The sequence below is a fragment of the Thamnophis elegans genome, chromosome 1 (genome assembly GCF_009769535.1).
Source record: "Thamnophis elegans isolate rThaEle1 chromosome 1, rThaEle1.pri, whole genome shotgun sequence".
In the NCBI taxonomy this organism is placed as follows: domain Eukaryota; kingdom Metazoa; phylum Chordata; class Lepidosauria; order Squamata; family Colubridae; genus Thamnophis; species Thamnophis elegans.
In genome coordinates, this window is record NC_045541.1 from 30,595,513 (window position 1) to 30,619,115 (window position 23,603).

General features: G+C 39.1%; 1 protein-coding gene across 1 annotated transcript in view; it reads left to right on the plus strand.

Moving 5' to 3' along the window:
• FIGN (fidgetin, microtubule severing factor) overlaps nt 1-23,603 on the plus strand; it is a 132,313-nt gene that overhangs the window by 57,708 nt on the left and 51,002 nt on the right.

The following is a 23,603-nucleotide window of genomic DNA, read 5'->3' on the forward strand; positions in this document are numbered from 1 at the left end:
AGTTTGGTGGTTCGAATTCCTCACGCAATGGAGTGAGCTCCCGTTACTTGTCCCAGCTTCTGCCAACCTAGCAGTTCGAAAGCATGTAAAAATGCAAGTAGAAAAAGAAGAACCACCTTTGGTGGGAAGGTAACAGCATTCCATGCACCTTTGGCATTTAGTCATGCTGGCCACATGACCACTGAGATGGCTCTGGCTCTTTGGCTTTGAAATGGAGATGAGCACTGTCCCCTAGAGTCAGGAATGACTAGCACATATGTGTGAGGGGAACCTTTACCTTTATACTTGATTGAGTGGGAGGAGGGCTGATATTCCCCTCTTAAGAATTTGGGGAATACCTCTTCTGCCTGAGAAGCAGGGCAATGAGTTTGGGTTAGGCTTAGAGCTGATGGAACAATTAGAGTTGGAGTCACAGTGGGCATCTTAAGTTGTCATTAGCATATTAGCCTCTTCTTGAAAGAGATTATTATTTATAATAGTCATTTGACTAATCCCATAACCTACTCAGAACAATATTGTATAAACATTAAGTACTTGGGAGGAAAATATTGCCAGGAGGATAGTGTTGCTTTTAGATAGCAATATGTATTTTATGATATAAAAAAATCACTGAAGCTATGTTAATCCAATAGATAAAACCCCAAAGGGGCAGGGATATAATACTTTTATTAGGAGGTGACTGACTGTCATTTATGAGCAAATTTACAAATTCATCTTTTTCTGAAATATGTCTTCCAGTATTATTATTATTTTCATACATGAATGATTTTTGGTTGTGTTGTGTTGTGTTTTCCACTGCTGCTGGGGTGCATGAAAGCCCGATGGGGGGTAATTAACATGGGGTGAGTGTTCTAATGCATGCAAGTTATCATTTGCTAAGCCAACAAGGGAAACCCTCATGAGCAGTGCCTACCAGACTATTGGCTTTTTTTCATTGTTTTTATCTGCTGTTCTAACTTTGGATACAACATTGGAGCACACATTCCCAGTGAATAAATCGTCCCTGAACTGAAGTTGGTGATTAATGCAATCCTCCTCAGAAGCTCTTCCTTCCTACTCCAGATATTTAACTCCCAATGCCTTATCAGTTTAGTCAGCAGTTTCAACAAGTGTGCTTGTTAGGAATAATGCCAGCTACAGTGCAGCACATCTGGATGGAGGGTGCCAAGTTGCTCAACCCTACCATCATGGTTGCACCAGCCATGCAATAACATGCCCGTGAATGCTTCTTGATATAATAATAATAATAATAATAATAATAATAATAATAATAATAATAATCGAAAAATCCTCTGATGATGCCAAATGCAGACTTTGCAAAGAAGCTGATGAAACTGTTGATCACATACTCAGCTGCTGTAAAAAAAATCGCACAGACTGATTATAAATTGTGGCACAATTCAGTAGCACAAATGATCCATTGGAATTTGTGCAAAAATTATAATATTAAAACAGCAACAAACTGGTGGGAACATCAGCCTGAAAAAGTCACCGAAAATCAGATGGTCAAGATCTTGTGGGATTTCCGTATACAAATGGACAAAATACTGCCGCATAATACACCAGACATCACACTGGTTGAGAAAAATAAGGTCACAATCATAGACATCGCAATACCAGGTGATAGCAGGGTCGCTGAGAAGGAACATGAAAAAATCGCAAAATACCAGGACTTAAAAATTGAAATTCAACGACTATGGCACAAACCAGCAGTGGTAATTCCAGTGGTAATTGGCACACTGGGTGTTATTCCAAAAGCACTGGAATTACATTTAAAACAGTTAAAAATTGACAAAATCACCATCAGTCAAATGCAAAAAGCCACACTGCTTGGATCTGCACGTATATTACAAAAATACGTTACAACGTCCTAGGCCCCTGGGTGGGGCCCGACTAGTAACCAATGCCAAATCCGGCGAAACAACTGGCCACTGTGATACAATTGTATAATAATAATAATAATAGCCAAGGTGGTGCAGTGGTTAGGATGCAATACTGCAGGCTACCTCAGCTGACTGCTAGCTGCAGTTCGACAATTCAAATCTCACCAGGCTGAAGGTTGACTCAGCCTTCCATCCTTTCGAGGTGGGTAAAATGAGGACCCAGATTGTTGGGGGCAATAGGCTGATTCTTTAAACCACTTAGAGAGAGCTGTAAAAGCACTATGAAGCAGTATAAAAATTCCTGGATGGCGGTTCTTTCCATTGTTGAATAAGAAGACTTAGAGTAGTGTTGAGTATCTTCAACCTTCTTTGCATCTGAAAATTAATCATTTCACCTCCCAGTATAAGCTCTGTCATGTTTTGTGGAAATACAGATAGTCCTCGACTTACAACAGTCCATTTAGTGACCCCCCAAAGCTACAATGACATTGGAAAAAGTGACTTATGACCATTTTTCAAACATATGACCACTGCAGCATCCCATGCTCACATAAACAAAATTTGGATGCTTGGTAGCTGGCTCATATTTAGGACAGTTGCAATGTCCCGGGATCATGAGATCAGCGTTTGCGACCTTCTGACAAGCAAAGTCAATGGGGAAGCCAGATTCACTTAACAACCAGGTTACTAACTTAACAGCTGCAGTGATTCACTTGACAACTCTGGAAAGTCATAAAATGGGGCAAAACTCACTTACCAATGTTTCACTTAGCCACAGAAATTTTGGGCTCCTTTGTTATAAGTCAAAGGCTACCTGAATAGGTGGGAAAATTGAATTTGATAAGTCACCACTTTATGAATAAGGGAAGATTTTGTGGATTTGTTCTTAGGAAAACAGAAACGAGGATTTTCCTGTGTTCCTAATAACTTATTAAAGTAATGCCACAATTAGCTGTGGTTTCATACTATACCAGAAACACACTCTGGCTTAATGCAGCCTGTGACTATGGACTCTACCAAGAAGAGTTCAGTTTCCATTGCTTGTAGAGATATATACAGTCTGTATTCAACCATAAGAATTGTTACATAGGGATGTGGGGGCTCAGTGGCTAAGACACTGAGCTTTTCGATCAGAAAGACTGGCAGTTCAGCAGTTCGAATCCCTAGTGCCATGTAACAGATGAGGTCCTGTTACTTGTCCCAGCTTCTGCCAAAATAGGGACTACTTTGGTGGGAAGGTAATAGCGTTTCGTGTGCCTTTGGCGTTTAGTCATGCCGGCCACATGACCATGGAGACATATTTGGACAGCGCTGGCTCTTCGGCTTTGAAACGGAAATGAGCACGGCCCCCTAGAGTTGCACATATGTGCGAGGGGAACCTTTACCTTTTTAATTATTACATTTATGATGCTTAGTATCATGATCCCTCAGAGTTTCTGTCCATGTAATGGCTCTCCTGGAGATAAGGGGCATGCGTTCTATTCTGAGCACCTCCCACATTACATTTCTGAAACAGAAAAAATGCATCAGCAAACTAAAATAAATTCCAAGAAAAGTGTGGCCCTTTGGTAGGCTTACGCATTTCCCTGGATAAAAGGATACCCCCCTCCCTTTCTCCTTTTGCACAAGACATTAGGCAAGTCATGGCTCTGAAGTCTAGAAATTAAGTGCCAATCAAAACTTAATTTAGAATTGGACTCTGGTGATGGCACTGCGATATAAATTTGTCTGCATGAATTTACGATAAAATGTGTCTGCAGGGTCCATTCATGTGGGTTATTTACAATCTCAACAGCCACATTCAGTCGAAAAAATTAGCAGAAGGGCTGTTTAAGGCCATGCTTTCCCTGGTGGTAGGGATTGGAATGGCACCGTTGATTGTTGTTCACTTCCCAAATAAATTGCACTCAATGGGTGATATGATGGATGCTAAAGCTATCCTGACTAGCATTATGTTAAATGTTCTTGCTTGCCTGCAGTTTTAATACATTCTGTCTAACATCTCTGGGATCTATGCATTCCAGTTGAGGCCAAGGAGACTCCACAATCTGTTAAATTAATGTGTTAAAACATTTGGTACATGATAAGTCTGAATTTTAGAATTCTGGCAATTGCAACATTTGCAACAAAAAGTTGGTAAAGCTTTATACCTGTTGCCTTCAGGTATTCTGAGTGATTTTAATAATATTTCTCTTAGAATCGTAGCCAGTGAAAAGTTTTATTGAAGATCAGGTGAGATAGAAAAACAAGCACGTTTTTCCTAGAAAGTTTACTGTCAAAAATGTTTTGAAGAATGCATTAAGATAGCCAATTTATTAAGTTTTAAGTTTACTACAATAATATGCTAATATATAAAGAATTGAAATGTAATATTTTCAGATATTTTACTTTTTAAAGTTAATAAAAAGTCAGTTTTCTTACTAAGCTCTAATGGGGTAACCCTATATTGTCAGAATGTAATAACACATAGTTAATTATTTAATATTTCATTGTTGCATTTTTATTGCTAAAGAGAGGACATTCTTCTGCATTTTCTGCCTCAAGTGCCAAAACAACTCAGTGCTTGGAAGAATAGTACAAGTGGCCACTTGCCTGATGATGCAAAACATCATGGCTGAATCCCAAATTAAAAAATAATTATTTCTTATGTGTCCTTTGAACATTGTATATTTCTTTAAGTCATTACATCAAGAGGATAGTGTTCTGGTCTTAGATTTGGAATGAGAAAATACATTTTCACCAAATAAAATTTATCTCTTTAATCCTTAAATCAATATAAGGACATGCTCTCGCAGGCTAAGTATTTTTTTTTTAAATGAATATGTGACCCAAACAATCCAGATGCTGTTTCAAGAAAATCAAAAGCCAATGAACTATATTAATTCAGGAACCAACATTGCAGTTCTCAATGACAAATGGAAGACATATGGTAGCCACAGTACGGGCTTTAAAAAAGTCAAGATGGCTACAACTCTGTGACCCAAACTCCATACTTTTTAAAGTTTGTTGTACACATGTAATGGTTGAGCTTGTCAATCAGAAAGGTCAGCAGTTCGGTGGTTCGAATCCCTAGCACCGCTTAATGGAGTGAGTTCCCGTTTTTTGTCCCAGCTTCTGCCAACATAGTAGCTTGAAAGCATGTAAAAATACAAGTAGAAAAATAGGGACCACTTTTAGTGGGAAGGTAACAGTGTTCTGTGCACCTTTGGCATTTAGTCATGCAGGCCACCTGACCACGGAGATGTCTTCGGTTTAGAAACGGAGATGAGCACTGCCCCCCCTAGAGTCGGGACCGACTAGCACATATGTGCAAGGGGAATCTTTACCTTTACACATGTAAAGGGGGTAGGACTTCACTTGCATATTGGACATTCTACCTTGCCATTTTTTAAAACTCCCTTGCACCTCTGACATAAATATGTAAACTTGTATAGATGGAAAGAGACAACAGATCCTGGAGAATTGGCAAAATGACACAATGGTTCCAACAGAGCGTATAGTTCCAAATGTTTCCTTTGTTTGTTTTTAAAAAAAGGACTCCAGTAGAAACAGCTAAAGACAAACATATAAACTATCCTTATTGCCCAAAAGTTGAAAGATCAGATGTTCACAACAATATAAGCACATTTTAACCCCTTTTCCCCCTGTTAATATCGGTAGAAAGTCTTTTCCCCCCCAAAGACAAAATAAGGGAAAGAGGCTAATTAACTGAGTGCAAAGTAGAGGAAAGAGTGCTGAGCACTACACAAAAACCCTATTTTACACCCACGGTTGTCTGCCCAGCCAAAGAAAACAAAGAGTTCCGAACTGTACAATGGACCAAGTTTCTGGATGTAGGAAGGAGGGAGGGAACATCCTGATGCATCGAATTGCTTTTCTCACTCCCAACAGTATCCGGGAAGACAAAAAAACAAAGAGGAAGAAAAGAAAGGTGAATGACTGGTTGTTTTGCATGCAGTCCTCCTCCAGTCTGTTTTTGACACCAAGCTGTGGAGTTGATGCCTTCCAGCTGATCAGAGAAACAAATAATAAAGATGTGCAGATGTTTGTTTGTTTTTATTATTGTTGCCATTCTCTTTGAGTAGATTAGGATACTTTGGGCACTGAACTGAAAATAAGGGAACTGTATATTATCTTAATGCACAGTCTTAATAGTGAACACAGGCGGAGGCAGCAGGATGTGGTAATTTTACAAAGGGAGAGAAAAGAACACCCCCCCCCAATAAACTGTCTTCCCTCAAAGCATCACAACTGTTCTTTTCCACTATTTGAAACCACATTCCATTTATTTAGAAATAATCCTAACATGATTTTCCAAATTAGTTTATTGGTTTTGTATGCAAATTAGTTTATTGGTTTTTGTATCTCAGATCTTGACCAGGTTACTTGGAAAGATTTTCCCTGAAGTGGGTTCATGTCCCATTCCAGCTTTGGATGTCCCCAAAATTAATTCAGTCTTTCAAATCATCTGAATGTTGCAAGGAAGTTCTCCACTGTAACATTTTCTGCAGCAAATTTTAGCACATTTTTCACAAAATACTTAAGCTACTAGAACTTAAAATAAAACAAATCCAGTTATAAGGAACATGACTCAAATTTTGCGGAGTCCACTTCTCTAGAATCTGATCTAGTTGTTTTTCTTCTTTTCCCATTGGGAAATACAGGTAATCCTTGGCTTACGACCACAATTGTGCTTAAATGTTTCTGTTGCTAACTGAGACAATTGTTGTGAATTTTGCCTCATTTTATGACCTTTCTTGCCACAGTTGTAAGTGAATCACCACAGTTGTTAAGTTAGTATCATGGTTGTTAAGTGAATCTGGATTTTCCATTGACTTTGCTTGTCAGAAAGTCGCAAAAAGGGATCACATGATCCTGGGACACTGCAATCATCATAAGTATGAAGTAGCTGCCAAGCATCTTGAATTTTGATCACATGACCATGGGGACGTACTTCAGTCGTAAAAGAGCCGAGGTGGCGCAGTGGTTAAATGCAGCACTGCAGGCTACTTCAGCTGACTGCAGTTCTGCAGTTCGGCTGTTCAAATCTCACCGGCTCAGGGTTGACTCAGCCTTCCATCCTTCCGAGGTGGGTAAAATGAGGACCCGGATTGTTGTTGGGGGCAATATGCTGACTCTGTAAACCGCTTAGAGAGGGCTGAAAGCCCTATGAAGCGGTATATAAGTCTAACTGCTATTGCTATAACTGCTAAATGTGAAAAACAGTCGCCACTTTTTTCAGTGCTGCTGCAATTTTGAACGGTCACTAGATGGAAGTTGAGGACTACCTGTATTACCTTTTTCCATATTTGAACGTTGAGACAAAGAGCAAATGGACCATGTCTAGAATTCTAGGCAATGCTGCTGAATCCCGCTGCATAGCCTCTGCCTGACCCTATCGAACAAAGCTGCATTTAGCGAGTCAATATAACAATAATTTGTGATGATGGAACAATTCTGCGTTATGAATTAACATACCACTGTTCTATTTTAGAATGCCTGGCTTTTGTTTCATGGCCTTTCTGTGCTGATTAACATGTTTATTCAGGGAGAAAGACTACTGTATTCAGTCTTTATCAAAATACACATAACATCCATTCAAGCATAACAGCTCACCTATCTGGAGATCCTGTGGTTTTTTTCTAAATGTGCATTCTGTCCACCAGCATCCTTGCACAGACTGTTTTTGAAAAGATCCTGTCAGTTTGCCCTTACTACAGCTATGAGAAATTACTCTACCTTAACATTTTATGTATAGGCAGTTTCGCCGTTTTGCTGATGATCAGCAACATTTCCTCTAACCTGTGTGTGTGCAGGAACCGGAGAAGCCGGAATGCTGCAGATGAGCTGGCTCTAGGAGGCCAAATGAATGAGGCAAACCATGAACTGTTGCTCTATGGGCAGAGAGCTCCAATAGACTGAAACGGCCGGCTCGATATAAACTTCAGTCTGGGACTCCATTAATTGGAGAGACTTTTTCTCAAATTAAGACAGGTGCGTGTGCGTGTTCGTGCACTTTTCAGAAATATATAGAAAGGTAGCAATATTTATTAGAGCCCAGGAGTGAATGAAAATAAATGCATGCCATACATGGAGCAGCTTCCAGGTTTAATCCTTGACATTTTGAGGTGGACAGCTGTTGCTAGCCCATTGTCAGTAATACTGGTATTGTATCAGCAGTTCGATTCTCACCAGGCTCAAGATTGACTCAGCCTTTCATCTGAGGTCGGTAAAATGAGGACCCAGATTGTTGGGGGCAAGATGGTGACTGTTTAAACTGCTTTGAGAGGGCTGTAAAGCACTGTAAAGTGGTATATAAGTCTAAGTGGTATTGCTATTGTATTGCCGAAAAAGATGTGCTTTATAAATTTTTCAGTAGGGGCAGGTGAAATATAAGAGATATGATCAAATCCCAGTTATTTTAACTTTACATATCTGTGAGATTGTCGATCGGAAAGGTTGGCAGTTCGGCGGTTTGAATCCCTAGTGCTGCGTAACGGAGTGAGCTCCCGTTACTTGGCCCAGCTTCTGCCAACCTAGCAGTTTGAAAGCATGTAAAAATGCAAGTCGAAAAATAGGGACCACTTTTGGTGGGAAGGCAACAGTGTTCTGTGCACCATCAGCTTTTAGCCATGCCAGCCACATGACCACGGAGACTTCTTCAGCTTTGAAATGGAGATGAGCACCGCCCCCTAGAGTTGGGAACGACTAGCACATATGTCCGAGGGGAACCTTTACCTTTACTTTTTATCTGTGAGGTATCTCTTTTAGCAGAAATGCATTCATTCAAGAAATGATAACATACTTAGTCTGATGCAATATAAAAGTATGACTTGGAAACCACTGTCATTTTTTGTGACTGTGATCTAAAAGAATTTACATGTAGTGATTTGGTATAATCTCTGTGTTACCGCCTGAGGATTAATAGATTCAGGTCTAGTTCCATTTTGAATGAGATCCCCTTTCAAAATAGTGTTTGATTTGATCTGGTTCTAATTTTGAAACCTAGGTTTGATAGCTTGCCCCACTTTTATTTTCTTGCTATTCAACTTGCTTAGAAACATGGGGAAACTATCTAGTACCTGACCACAGTTTGGCCATCCAACCCAGGAGCTAGATTTCTTGAAGTCTTGGACTTAACAGAGCTTCCTGTCATTTGCTTTCTTTTGCTTTTAACCAGAAATGCCATGGATTGAGCTTGTGCCATCTGCTAAGAATGCATGCATTCTGCCAGTGAGTTTACCTTTGAATTCAAGTCTTTTTCAATGGTGATTTTCCACAAACCACTCTTCTGGCGACACACAATTAATAACTTACGGCCCAGCTTTCTTTTTACTGATGTTGTTGTTATTCCTTCTATACCGATGGAAGTAATTATATAAAAGATCTTGGACTTCATCAGCAGGATAATGCTCTAAAACCCAAATAGAATGAAACTGAATTTGGTATGGTTAAAAAAGCCAAGGAAAGAAAGAGTGAGTTGGAAAATGAGTTGCATCTGGCTGTGGGCTGATGAGAAAAATTTTGGGGGGAAAAGTCTCTTACGCTTCCCAAGATAGAGAGTTGGGCAGTGACTTGGAAGGCTGCCATCTGCTCCATACTTAATTTTCTCCATCCTCTTTTCCAGTCGCACAACCCAGAGCCGAATGCCCATTAAGATATTTTGCCACCCTGGTCAAACTTAACCCTGTTCTGTTCCATCATTGAAGAGCTGTAGTATGGGACGACCGATTCACAGTAACTACCTGAGCCAACATTCTGTTGGGTTGCAAAGAATAACAACAATCTATATGAAGTCTTAAAGCAGCTCTTATTCCTCCCCCCTAAGGTTGTGTACAAATAAAAAAAAGTTGCAGCTGCTTTAAGGAATCTGTTTTAATCTGCCTCTTAAATCAGTGACTTTTCTCACTCATGTTGACATCTAGAAAAAGAAAAGCTGCTTTAAGGAATAGCAGAGAGGTGATATTAAGCCAGAAGCACTTCTTCTTCTTATAGGAAGCACTTGTTTGAAGCCAGAAGCAGTACTTCCAATCATTTTTGAAGTGTATGCAGCACTGTTATTTATCTTCAGTCTGAGGTATCTTTATTATTTGCTGTATATTGCTGGGAAGTTTAACTAACTCGCATAAATGTGTACTGATGTGCATCCAGAGGCCATTTACAGAGATGGCAAGTGATAGATCTGGAGATTTCAGAGAGCTGTGATCACTGTCTTTCTTAGTTACCGCATGCTGGTATAGCGTGTTGTGTAAAATTATATGCCATGCCATGCCAGCTGAGAAGATAATGCATCCTCAGTATTGTACAAATATACATTGCTGCTGACCTTTTCTATCTGGACTTTCCCAGGATCCTCGATAAGCCAATTACAGTCTTTTTAGGAAACACTGTAAACTCTGCTGTTGTATTCTACTGAGCTAATATATTCAACCTTTAGGAAGCTGTCCCTCCTCAGTATCTCATAATGGTACTTGGGTATTACTACCATGGCGTACCCTCTTCATTTAAAGACCAGCAGGTACCACTGCAGCATTCCAAGCATGCTTCTTGCCAAACTGCACAAGGAAAAATTATACTTCGAGAGCACACAAGTGGAGGCCAACAAGAACGGTGCCCATCATGCCTGCACCATTTATCTCTCCTTTTGCATCCCTTGGCATCCGCTGCTGAATAGTTCTGTCTCATTTTTCTGTTTCCCTAACATCCGCGCGCTCCATCTGTCCTGGTGCCGCTTGTGCTGCCCATTTACAATACATTCATTTACAGTTTAGAATCTGTCTTTATGAAAAGCATTTAAAGGCTGCTCTTTAGGCAGGAAGAGAACTTTAATAACAAACGGGGGAGGAAAAATAGACCCAACACAAAAGGACAAAAAAAAAAAAAAAAAAAGGGGGGGAGGAAGAGAGAAAATGAGAACATTCAGAACATTCAGTTTTTACTACCCTTAAACTGGCTGGGACAGAGGGAAGCAGCTCCTCTGTAACAACAGGCTTGGAGACTCATCCAGGAAATAGCTTGACAACAAGGACTTCCTCAGAATTACCGAAATGCAGCTGGAAGCTGTTGACTTGATTCGGTGGGGCCTCAGTTTATTTGGCAGGCATTTCTGAACGATTGCTAGCAAGGTAGCGGCTGTCTAAGTTAATTTCTTCGATGTGCTCCTATGACTTTGCAGCAGCTCAGTGAAGCCTAGGCAGACCGATTAGTTTAATGAATTTACCTCTGGTGTGATGTTTCTTGTGTCCTGGACTTTTTGGGACAGCCGTAAAACTGGATCGATTTTGTTCTTACAAAACAATGTTATCTGACCTTATGCAAACTTGTGTATCCTCCATGATGATATTCTTAGGCCCTTCTCTAGATTTTCTTTCCCAACTAAGCATAAGTGGAGGAGATCACTGCAAAGGAATTCCATCTTTCTAGGCCAGTGTTTCTCAACCTTGGCGACTTTAAGTCCTATGGACTTCAACTCCCAGAATTCCCCAGCCAGCTGTGCTGGCTGGGGGATTCTGGGAATTGAAGTCCACAGGACTTAAAGTCGCCAAGGTTGAGAAACACTGTTCTAGGCCCATATACCTGGCCCCAGCACTTGCAGTTTATATATTTAAAATGGATTTAAGGTCAAACATCCTCCAGACGTTTAAACAAGTGTATATGATACAGGCAGATTGGTAGTTAAAAACTTCTCATAGCTCATGTATTATTTTGAGCACCCCTTGCTTCCTAAACATATGGTTAAATCAGACTGAACACTAAAGCTAACTCGCTGCTAAAGATTCAGATTGCTATATTGCCTGCTCCAGTACTTGTTTGTGATCAATTATATATAGAATTGAACAACTTGAATAATATTTCAATACAAAAACCACGATGGTTTGTGTATATGTATATCAGGGGATGGGTTCCGGCTGTTGCTACTGCCCGTTTGCTCAGGGACACACTGTGTGCGTCTGTACAGTACTAAAAAATGTTTCTGCGTAGGCGCAGAAGCAAAAAACAAGATGGCGCCGCTGAGAGAACCAGTTCAGAGGCATGACAGGCTGAGTTACTACCTACTTGGCCGAACCGGTCCAAACTGATAGGAACCAATCTCTGATGTATATATATATTACAGATTGTTGGGGTCAATATGCTGATTCTGTAAAGCACTTAGAGAGGGCTGTAAAGCACAGTGAAGTGGTATATAAGTCTAAGTGCAATTACTATTGCTATATAGGGTGAGGTTAATTTGTAGACAAATTTATTTCCCACTGTGTGTTGAAAGGAGAAGAAAGATACTTGTCTCCTCTCCTGAACATAACCCTAAATTGTCACTTAATATAAAGTTTGAAGGCTGCTTCCTTACTTCCAGAGCTGGAAAATAGTGTATTCTTTGTCTATCTTAGCACAAGTGGCATTTAACCAAGTAAGAGCTGAGTATACTATTTCTGAAGCTGCCTCAGTTCAGAAGAGGGACAAAGCGTTTTGTTTTCAAAAAGAAGTTTACTACTTCTGAACATAAATCTGAAACTGAAGAGGCTAATAAATTAACGAGAATAAGAAACTTGGAAATAAAAGACAGACTTCCTCAAACAGAGGAGTTGATTTGTGGTTTGGTGTGGATACTTCTTTGCAATCTTCTTAGAAAAAGTCTGTTTTCCAAAATGGTTCTGATTTCTCCCTTGGGCCTATAGACTAGGATTTCCTGGTGGCATCTCCTCTCCCATCGGAACTGACTCTACCTATCCTTTAGATCCGTCACTGATTGGCCTGTTGCTGCCACCTGCTGTGAGAACAACTGGGAAATATTTTGCTCTGAAATGCAGAGAGACCTCTTTTCCCACTTTTCACAGAAAATAAGAATACAGCCATGAAGGATGCATAGGTTTCCATTAGACAATGTAATTCCGAGTCCTCTTTTCTTTTCTTTTTTAAAGCGTAAACTGCTGGGTACTTTTGCATCACTTGCATGTCTGATATAAGGCAAAAACAAATGCTGAAATGTAAGAAGGAAATACCTTTATGTCTAGAACAGTGTAGCTTTACTGTGGTGTCCCCAAGTTGGTCCAATGCCAAAGTTTGCCCAATAAGAGAGAATTGCTGCAGACATCCCCCAAGGCTGTGATGGCAACCCTATGGCACTTGCCAGCATGCAAGCCGTCAGCTCCTGCATGCATGCATGTGCCAGCCAGCTGATTTTCGGCCTTCCGGAGGGCTAGGGAAGACCGTTTTTGCATTAGGGAAGCATCGGGGGGGGGGGAACGAGGCCAACCGGAAGTTCAGAAATGATTTTTTCCAAGTTCCGGGTACCACGCCGTTTTTGCCCTCCCCAGGCTTCAGGGAATCCTCTGGAGACTGGGGAAGGCAAAAACTCCCCCATGTGCATGCGGGGTGGTGGTGGGGAGTTGTGCGCACATGCACAGGGGTTGCGTGCACAAGATCAGGTGGCCAGTGTGCATTGAATTGTGGGTGTGGATACGTGCGTGCGATAGCGCTCACACACATAATTTTGGCACACCTTTACAAAAAGGTTTGCCATCACTGCCCTAGGGGAATCATCTGTCAAGAATGGCTCATTCTGAATGTTCCCTCTTACAGAAAAGGACAAAATAGAAGGGGCCAATATCTGAATTTCTAGAAGGAGAGGCAGAAGTGGCGCAGTGGTTAAATGCAGCACTGCAGGCTACTTCAGCTGACTGCAGTTCAGCAGTTCGGCTGTTCAAATCTCACCGGCTCAGGGTTCACTTAGCCTTCCATCCTTCCGAGGTGGGTAAAATGAGGACCTGGATTGTTGGGGGCAATATGCTGACTCTGTAAACCGCTTAGAGAGGGCTGAAAGCCCTATGAAGCGGTATATAAGTCTAACTGCTATTGCTATTGCTAAGTGATGCATCCCACCTTCAGAGGACCACACAGCTTTAGTTTTTCCCGGGATTTGAGTACCATAGACAGGTTTTGAGTACCTCTGGCCTGGAGAGATGCAATTGACTTTTTATTGCACATTTAATGGATATTCCAGTGTTAAATCTAAATTATCTTTTAAGAAGTGTCCTCCATCTCTTGCAACCAGTTTACACAAAACTGGGAAATACAATTTAGGAATAGGTTACAGAAACTTCCAGCCAAATTATTTCATGTTTTCTGCAACATGCTACAAGTCCTGGGAGAAAAAGAGAGAAGGAAGGATGGAAGGATGGCTCTCAACTTTTCAAGTATTGTTTCAGCCACCCATAAAACCACTAAATCTAGAAGCATAAGGGGATGTTGATGCTGTTGAAAGTTGGTGCTACTATGAACCTTAACCCTTCCACTTTCTTAAAAAGTGTCAATATGCTGTGTTTATTCTGAAATACTTTCAGCTCTGTTGAATGAAAGGAATATTGCCATTTTCTCCATTCCTTTTGTTCTTTTTAACTGCAAAGGAGGTTGGCTGACACCCCTGATTCTTTCTTTGTTACCTTCCTTTAGGCACCACATGATATTAAGTATCTGGTTCTCTCTAATGACAGGTCCAGGACACTTTTGAAATTTCTTAAGCATGTGGAAAACTAGAATGATTCCTACCCTAGTGTCAAGTGAAGTTATTTTTATTTTAAGGAAAAATATTATTCACAAATTATTTGAACTTTGAAAAAAAAATACAGTATATGAGCACTTTTGAGCACAATAACATTCATTTATTTGTATAGAATACTGCCTATTTTGTATGTTGGTTTATTATAGTACTAGTAATTTTATAGCAGATGATTCTATTTTCTGTTATTATTAATTTAATTAAAAATGTCATAGGTGAAGTAAGAGTTTTGATATAACTAATATTGTCATATATTTACTGGAAAAGAACGGAAAATGCATTTTAGAGTACTCAATTTTAAAAGATATATGTTTCTTGTTTGTTTAAGCTTCTTTGCTATGTTAATTTTACTAGAACAGATTTGATTGTAATTGAAATAATTATAAAATACTTAATCTTTTTTCCTCTGCTTTTTTTGTTCAAAAAGAAAGAAAAAAAAAGAAAAGTTAAAGCCTGTATCTTAATGACTGTTAAACCTATAATGGAAAAGTTTAAAAAGTACATAGGGCAGCAACAATGCTGTGAAATAAATTCATTAAAATCAATGTTATTCCAATGAATACTAATGGTATTATTAATGCTTGGATCAGGTTTTTTTCTCCATCTTGTGATTATTCAGCTTGTTCTTTATTGAATCTATATCCTTGTTAATGAAAGCCTCATATTGTGTGCATATAGATTGTCTGTGGAGTCCTTTCATTCTTGTCTGCCCTTCCTTCAAATTGTGAGAGTGCCTCTGGGTTTCCCCACATTATCAGATGAGGATATGTATTCTCTCTGCCCCCCATCCCTGTCTGACCTTTTTGAAATAGTAAATACCACCTTCCATAGAGTTAGGAAACACCTATAGAAAAAAAAACCCTTTTCCAGTTAGGAATAAACATTTATATTTAATTGTTTGAGGTTACATTGATACACAGATACAAAACATCTTCTTAAGGATTTGTAGAACTGAAAGTCTTTGTCCTCTTGCATTATTTTTTGTCCATAAGTGTTAAGATAAATGCACTGCCCATCCTTGAATTTCAAATGCACCCTGAAATTAGAAGAAGAATAACTATCCTTCTCTAACACTCTTTACAAATGTGTCGAGTAAGACTCAGAGGTCATTGCCAAGCCTTTTCTGAACCCATCTTCACATGGAGGAACTGTTTTAAAATGTTTTGGTCCCTTATTCTTTCCCAATTTCAATTAAAAAAAACCAAAAATGATCTGTTCAGAAAAATGTTGTGATTTCCATCTGGTGGATGAAAGGATGACTTCCCTTCATAAAGTAACCTTGGTTTATTCATCTTTTCTTGTTATAGTAAAACCCAAACTCATTTCTAGTGGCTTTTGTTCCTGTAATTTTCATAGACAAACGCCATGTACACAAGGTACATAAAACTACAATTGTTGCAGCAGCTGAAGTATATAACGTCTTTTCTCTCAGAAATTAACCCATACTGTCCAGAAAGTCAAAATGGTGTGAAATTGAAAGCGGGTCCCAGGAGTATGTAACTCTCTAACAGGACACTGGCAAATGATCAATTATTTTCTGGACTGTTATACAGGAGCCACAGTTCATATTTTTAGGACCTCTGGGAAAAAGGGAGCTTTGCAGCATGCCTAGAGGAAAAGGCTAGTACTATCAGTGCTATTTCTTTATGGAGCACAGATTCCTTTGCTGTTAAAAAAAAAGTGGGTACTATTTTTGGCCAAAGTGAAATGAAGTCTGTTTGCAAACCAATATTTTTAGCTCCCCTGTTACTACATCTTGATTTGTTTTGCCCATCTTCTGTGTTCTAAACAAAGCTGACAAAACTCTAGCTATATAGCTTTGCTAGTAATTAGAAGCATTGCCTTGGCAACAACTGCATTTTTTAAGACCTGTTTTACACATTCCTTGTGGTGTGGAGCGTTTTTTGAAGTGGCACTGAGTAAATCGTACTTGTGCAAAGACACTTCCGATTTTGTGCAAACACACTCTTTCCATAGTTCTGTTCTCAGAAAGTTTTACTCCTGATGTGGAAAAGATTGAAGTGTATAGGTTGCATAAGTTTGCTTGATCTAGACAAAACTTCACATAATTCCATATCAAGAAGTTGATCTTACATACCTGAATTAAATCTCATACCCCATGTCAATGGATGCTTATAACATTTTAATTGTTGCCTGTTATTATGGGGAGGGGAAATTCATTTAGGATGCTTGCCATCCAAAGGAGCCAGTTATCTCAGTCTTCCTGGAAGAACATTTATATGAGGTATATAAAAATATGTAAGCAGATCAATAATTAGAATTCAGTAGGAACACAACAGGTTATCATCAACAGAATCATATCATTGATCCATCCATGTTACTCTGCCACCATTCCCTCTAAGCACATTCTTAGATCTGATGAGAGTAGTAGTTCACATTTGATGCTGATAATCAATTTTCTGTTTTCAACCATTACATTATGTTGTTGCCTTATATTGTAAATTATTTCAGATCAGAGGCTCTAGAGCAGGGATCCCCACCCCCAGGCCGGCATCAATCCACAGCCTGCCAGGAACCAGGCTGATGTGACAGAAGGCAAAATGTGAAACAACGCCTCCCCCCCCCCAGTCCACGGAAAACCCCCTCTCCAGGGAACCGGTCCCTGTCTCCGAAAGGCTGGGGCCCACTGATTTAGAGCATTTGTGTCCAACAATTGGTTTGCCTTGGCTGAACTGAGTGAAGAGAAATTATCTTGGGCCACATATAAAATATATAATATAGTTAATGTATAAAAATAAATAACCTTCCTTTCTTTATATTTTATTTATTATTATCTTGGGCTGTATTACCAGCTTTCCAGGGTTGCATGTAACTTGTGGGCTACATGTTCAACACCCTTGTCTAGAGGAATATGATATGAGCCTATCATATAAACCTGTCAGTGTCTTCTGATTGATCATTAGATATCTATACAAAAAGTATGTTATGATAACAGTTTGCTCTCTCTGTGTTCTAATCTAGAGAGTTTTGAGTAATTCTGTTGGTGAAGCACTCAATTCTTTCTTGTCTATCAATCAGTTACTCCTCTTTTCTTTTTATTAACAGCTTCACGTTTTCTGTTCACACAAGCATTTAACATTATTTGCACTTCAGTTGTCTTAAACACTGGTTCTTCTCCTCAGTCCTGTGATATTGTGCACCTCATATTTGAGTATTGAATGTATGCTTTGATTACTAGAATCAATTCTGGATGAAGGTGTGGCTTAAAATTTTCAATAAGTAACACCAAGACAATCATACTTCATATTTTGTAGAAATTCATGAATACACTTTCTACTAGGTCATATTCTGCTTGTCATTAATCCTTTGTCTCTCAATTAAACTCTTGCTCCATTACTTCATTCTTTCTTCTATTAAAGTAGAATCCTGTAATAAAGGGATTGAATTTTGAATTTTGAATTTTCTTCATCCAAAGAAGATATTTTTTCAGTGATTAGCGTTCCCTAAAAGACATCTTGGATTGGAAAAGTGATCTGACCAAGTACCTGATCAATGATTGGCCAATTGTCACATGCATAGTTACCTGAGTATTCTCTTGAGCCAGAGGTGGGTTCCTACTGGTTTGGACCAGTTTAGCCAAGTAGGTAGTAACTTGGCCGGCCACGCCCCCAAAACGGTTCTATCGGCAGCGATTTGTTTTTTGCTTCTGCACATGCACAGAAGCATTTTTTTTACCTACTGTGCATGCATGCGTAGCCCGAAGAGCCTCCCTAAGCGAACTGGCAGTAGAAGAAGCCGGAACCCACCCCTGTCTTGAAATATGTGTGTGTTGTATGGAGGGGCAAGGTTTCTCATAATAGCAGGGCATGATGATATTGCTTACTTATATGCACTTTTAAAATGGACCATGCAGCCTTTTCAAGGCAAAAATCCCCCAAAATAGTTTATATTATTAAAAAAGGTACAATACATTTTAAAACCTCTAGAACATTCTCTATTAAAAGGTTTACTATTCTAACGTGATATCAATATGATACCATAAATATCAAATAACTGAAGCTAAGGAGGTAGCAGATCTTCATTTTCTTTTCATTTTCCTAAATAATGGCTAGTAAGTCACATTTAGAAGTTTAGATTAGGTCCCCCTTTGCTAAGTTAAATGTGCCTAAATTCAATGTTACTTCTTATGTCAGAAGAATTGTTTTCATGTTGAAAGGAAGAGTGCAAGATCCCAATTCTGATTCCCTATCTTCCAGGACCTTCAGTCAAGTATGCCACCTCTACATGATGAATTTTTCTTCAAGTGCCTATGTGAAGAAAATCTTGCTAAATAGTTTATCTAGTCAACTTCTTATACTTTCCAGATTGCCATTTTCTATAGGATGAGCTTGAACAGTGTTTTCACTTTGGGGGAACCATTGTAAAAAAAAAAAAAGTTTCTTATCGCCTCTATTCATAATTCCACATAGCACAAAACGCTCTTTTTATTTTATTTTTTACCTGTTGCTGCACCTTCCCAACTTGAAATTAGGAGTTCAGATCACAAAAACCTTTACCCTTCGAGCCTTTGGCCTTGCAATTTAAAATAATAACTCTGCAGGATTGCTTTTGCTCTTTCTACTTTCAAACCTGCCTTCATTTTTCTGCTCTATCTATATTGTAAGAGCTTAACAATGCTTTATGGTAGAAGAATGACTGCTACCAATTACGGGCAATACCCTTCGTTATCTCTTCCATATATTGTGTTTTCACAAAGCTGATTGACATTTGCTTTGTTAAAGTATCCAAAGGTTTTTTTTTTTTTTAAAAAAATACATATATAATAATTAAAAAACTTTGATGATATAATGAAATATGTTTAGCTATATCAAACAATTACTAAATCTTCAGTCAAATTTAATCTGGAAGAAGTTGCCTCAGCTACCAGAATATCTGTCTAAACCAGATGTGAACATAAAATCTTTGGTCCTCTTTATGATCCTTTAGGTTGCATTTCCTTTAACCTGTCCAGCAGGAAGGACTTTACTAGAATCAACGGCTTCCATGAGCATCTGCAGAACACATTTTTCTTGCATGCCAGCTGTGTTGTCTGATATCATATCCTGTAATAGAGACACAGACCAACATTCTAAAGAATGTACTGGATTTGATTGATTGATTGATTGACTGTAACACTAAATGTTTACAGTTTTGAGAACTTCCTGAGATTTGTCAAGAAAACGGTTCTATTTCTTTATCTAATTAGTTCAATATTCACCACATTCACCTGCAATGGTTTGCCAGAGTTTCAAACCAAGTTTTTTCGAATCCTGCCTAGAATGGCCAAGAGTTAAATTCTGAAATTCATGTATTTAAAGCAAGTACTTTGCTATCAATTACAGTTCTCTCCTTAATATCTAGGAAACGTTTTTGAGCCTGTCCTAAAGAAGAACACTGGAAACTAGCAAATAATTTTGCAATAGGGATCAGAGGAAATCACTTGGCAACGTTTTGGAGCTTACTGTATTTTCAAAATGTAGACAATATGTTCCTAAACCTTTTGCCATCACATCTTCTAGTGCAATTTTAATGTACATAGCTCCCCTAAAAATCCATATACCAAAAAACTTCAAATGAACAATGAATACAAAAAAAAAAGAAACTTTATTTTTAATAAAGGCATAAAAAAATAAAAATCTATCTTTTTTATCTCCAAAAATGAAGGCATTGAGAAATCCTGAGGTACACCAGCTACTATTTTCATCAGCTAACACTTCATATTGTATACATGCTCTTCAAATTGCATGTTTCTGGAATGACAGATTTCTTTTACAGTGCCTTTTTGCAGAGTTAATAAAAATAGCAACAACAATCTGATAGTCTTCTTTCTCCCTCAACCTCTCGGTGTAATCAACAGATCTTCCCAGACAGATAGTTCTCATCCAGAACTTGGATGTATTTTTTCATGTATGTGTGGTTTAGATCAGGAGGATGCTGTGGGCTGACAAGGTAAAATGAGTAACCTTTCTTTTATGGATGCTCTAACAAAAGAAAAATACCGAGAAAGCAAATCACAAGTCTCCCATATTTTATCTAAGTTAGCTTATCACAGTGTAGACTTGTTTGCCTTCAGCAAAATTATTACCTCTCATTGTAGATGTTCCTTTAACTATTACTGGTTGCTAGTTAGGAATACATTCATCATCCAAACACTGCTCTACAACATCCTTGACCATTAAGGCTGTTGGACAAAGCAAGGGTTTTGACCTCCTGCTTGTTTCAGTACCATGGAATTCCCCGCATTTCTGAACTGAAAGGGGCAATTAATTAGTTTGTATGTGAACAAATACAAATACAAATGCAGACACACACATATGAAGTAATTTAAAAAGGACAGGTTCATCTACATTTATTGGTATGGCAAGAAATATCCTTCATTTGTGCAATAAGCATGCCAACAGGAATCTCCAACTATCCTTGAAGCAAGGTGTAATGGTCTGTGAGAATAATCTTGGAAGACAGGAGAGAAAAACATCGCCTTGACAACAGTCGTGCAAAAGATATCTCAGCCCACAGAAGGCCTGGGAAGCATCTCAGAAGGGACTCCTCTTAGTTTTCTGGAAAATAAAAGTCAGGGAAGGGGGAAATGGTTTGAGACTTGCAAGATTTTTTACTATAACCTTAAATAAAGGTAGCGTTGGTACTCACAATTTGTGCTTCTTGTCTGGATTACCTTGAAGGGCTGGTGCTAATCTTCCAATCTATAGCAATAGGTATAGCAGTTAGACTTATATACCGCTTCATAGGGCTTTCAGCCCTCTCTAAGCGGTTTACAGAGTCAGCATATCGCCCCCACAGTCTGGGTCCTCATTTCACCCACCTCGGAAGGATGGAAGGCTGAGTCAACCTTGAGCCGGTGAGATTTGAACAGCCGAACTGCAGAACTACAGTCAGCTGAAGTAGCCTGCAGTACAGCAATCTAACCACTGCGCCACCTCGGCTCAATCTAAAAACACTTCTCTTTTGTCTCTTCCTCCTGTCTCCCAAGGTGATTCTCACAGACCACAATGAACACAAGGCGAGAACAAGTCAGCTTCTTTTCTGCTAAGAGACACTTTTTCTCAGAGATAGTAATAGCACTTAGATTTATATACCGCTTCATAGTGCTTTTACAGCCCTCTCTAAGTGGTTTACAGAGTCAGCCTCTTGACCCCAACAACCTGGGTTCTCATTTTACCCACCTCGGAATGATTGAAGGCTGAATCAACCTTGAACCTGGTGAGATTCGACCTGCCAAACTGCACCTAGCAGTCAGTTGTAGTAGCCTGCATTACTGCACTCTAAGTACTGCGCCACCTTGGTGCAGCCTGATGGAAGTCAAGTGGTGCGGAGATATATATCTATATCTATCTATCTATCTATACACACACACACACACACACACACACACACACACACACACACACACACGGGTTGGTTATCATCAATGCATGGATGATTCCTGACCCTGAACTAGTGGGGTTCCAACTAGTAGTATCATGTGGACATTAAAACAGAACGGGTGAAAGCATTGAGCTCTATTAATTTGCCATAGGTGTTGGACCATGGACTTGATCTCTCCCCCTATTAACACTGATTGAAACTAACCACACACAAAAAAAGAGGACTACCATTTTGCCCCACCCCCCCAAACCACACAACTGGTCCAAAAGAATACCATGATTAGTATAGAAAGTTTCTAAGAGATCAAGGAGCACAATCGTAGACACTCTCCCCCATCCTGGCTCCACTGCAGGTCATCAACAAGTGCAAGAAATGCTGTCTCCATAATGTAACCTAGCTTGAAACCTAATTGAAAAATGTCCAGACAATGTATGTCCAACAGGATCCCTGAAGCTATAGCTCAGATTTGCTTTTCACTAATGACCTATTTCCAACAGGACTTTTATAAACTATATTTTCTCTTTTTCCTTTACTCAACATGTGTCTGTCTTGCTTCAATTCTGATCCTTCGTTTTGCTTTTTTGTAATTTCCTGGTGGAATTGATACAGTTTTTTGGGGGGTGAACCAAAAAAGGGGATTGAGTAGCTTTGCCTTTTCTTTATTAATTGCTGTCTTCATTAAGCCGATCACACATGTTTTCATTACATTCTAAACATTCTTAATCTTTTTGGTTTTTGTTGTTAGCATTCATTTCTGGCTTTAACTCATTTTGACCAATAAATTTCTTGTACACACATGCATGGAAACATGCTAAACTTTGGTTGAATGCATTTTTACAAATTCTTGTAAGATATACCCCATGCTAATAGTTCATGTTCATTATGGAGATAATTCAAACTATAGGACTAAATTATACTCATCAACACTATTTGTGTAGTCAATCTACTTCTATTTGCAGTCATCTTCTGTGGACTTGAAAGAGGAATGAGAAGATTATTTGAACTCTTAATTACTACAGCTTCCTTCTTAAATCTTTAAAGTTAACAATTGTATATTGTTGCTATCTAATTTGTTTCTGCATGTCCTACTGTGTTTCCTCTAAAATAAGACAGGGTCTTATTTTCTTTTGCCTTCCGAAATAAACGCTTGGCCTTATTTTCGGGACGGTCTTATTATTTTTGAGGCGCAGGATGTGGCGAGCGTGGTCACCTCATGGCTGCTTCTGTGTTGCAATATTTTTGAGGAGGGCTTATTTTCAGGGGAGGGCTTATTTGAAAGCATGCACTCAAAAGTCTGCTTGGGCTTATTATCCAGGGAGGTCTTATTTTGGGGAAAATGGGGTAGCTAGAAAAGATAACTGTTAGTGGACTTGCTAAGCTTTAGACATGATTTTAAGAGCCCTGGTGTCACAGTGTTTAGAATGCAGTATTGCAGGCTAATTCTGCTGACTGCCAGCAGTTCAATCCTGACCGGCTCAAGATTGACTCAGCCTTCCATCTTTCTGAGGTCAGTAAAATGACCCAGATTGTTGGGGGCCAATATGCTGACTCTATAAACTGCTTAGAGAGGGCTGTAAAGCACTATGAAACAGTATATAAGTATAAGTACTATTGCTATTTTGTCACATCCTTGAGCCTTCATAAGAATGTTTCACAAATCAATGAAAATTGTCATTATGCATTTGCTTTAGTTTCTTGCATTAGTTAGTCACCAGTTCTCACAACATTTCATTTCTTCCAGGTAAAACTATATCATCTCTCTTTTTCAGTGACCCATCATCCTG